Source organism: Phyllostomus discolor, chromosome 3 (assembly GCF_004126475.2).
Source record: "Phyllostomus discolor isolate MPI-MPIP mPhyDis1 chromosome 3, mPhyDis1.pri.v3, whole genome shotgun sequence".
NCBI classification, from domain to species: Eukaryota; Metazoa; Chordata; class Mammalia; order Chiroptera; family Phyllostomidae; genus Phyllostomus; species Phyllostomus discolor.
In genome coordinates, this window is record NC_040905.2 from 29,006,153 (window position 1) to 29,007,183 (window position 1,031).

The window sequence follows — 1,031 nt, forward strand, 5'->3', positions numbered from 1 at the left end:
ATTACTAAAATTGGTCTAGACTAATAACAATTCACTCTGTCCTGAGAAGACTGGTGTATCAAATGAAAATTAGAGCAAAGAGCAATGAAATAGGAGACAAACATACAATAGAGAGGATCAAAATAAGTTTCTTTAAAAGAGACTAAAGAAATGAACAAACCACTATAGAATAAATAGAAAAAAAACTGCCCAAATAAATAATATTAAATATGGAACATTTAATACAAAAGGAACAATATTTACTGATAGAAGAGAAATTTAAAAGATAACATAAAGTATGAACATATTAAACTGATAAGAACAGATACTACACTTGATCTTAGCCAAAAGGTCAAGAAGCGATAAACTATGAACATATTTATGACTGTAAATTATAAACTATAGTTTAAACAGAAAATTTTCTTTTTCACTCAGTTACATGCTAACATTAACTCAATAATAAGTAGAAAGCGTGAATATATATATAATCATAGAAAAATTAAACCAGTAATTCCAAGTATTTCCACAAAAAATACCAGGCTAACTTTAAGGTGAGTTCTACCAAAACTTCAATGAATATATCATTCATATTTTATACACACTCTCCTAAAAATTTAAATAAGAGGATATATCCCCACAATTAGATCTTATACTCAGCAATAAGGCTAATACTAGGCAAGAACAGTATGAAAGAAAAAAATACAAGTTAATTTCATTCTTGAATCATGATGTAAATATTAAATATAAAAATTACCAAACTGAGTCCTCCTGTACAGCATTAAAAAAACATGGTAACTAAAAAATAACTAATTTTTTAAACTTGGAATAAAAATTTGTAACTAAAATCATATATAAATGTCAAATAAAAAACAGTATTTCAACAGATGAAAATATAGTATTCATACATATTCATAATATGTTAAAATAAATAATTTTAGAAGTCTAAAATCTATCAAGAAAGCATATATTAATATTATCATTTCTTTAAGATTTTATTTATTTATTTTTAGAGAGGGAAGGGAGAGAGAGAAACATCAATGTGTGGTTGCTGG

At 25.3% G+C, this 1,031-nt stretch overlaps 1 pseudogene; it reads right to left on the bottom strand.

Moving 5' to 3' along the window:
- Positions 1-240: 240 nt before the first annotated feature.
- Positions 241-343, bottom strand: LOC114513494 (annotated as a pseudogene).
- Positions 344-1,031: the final 688 nt, after the last annotated feature.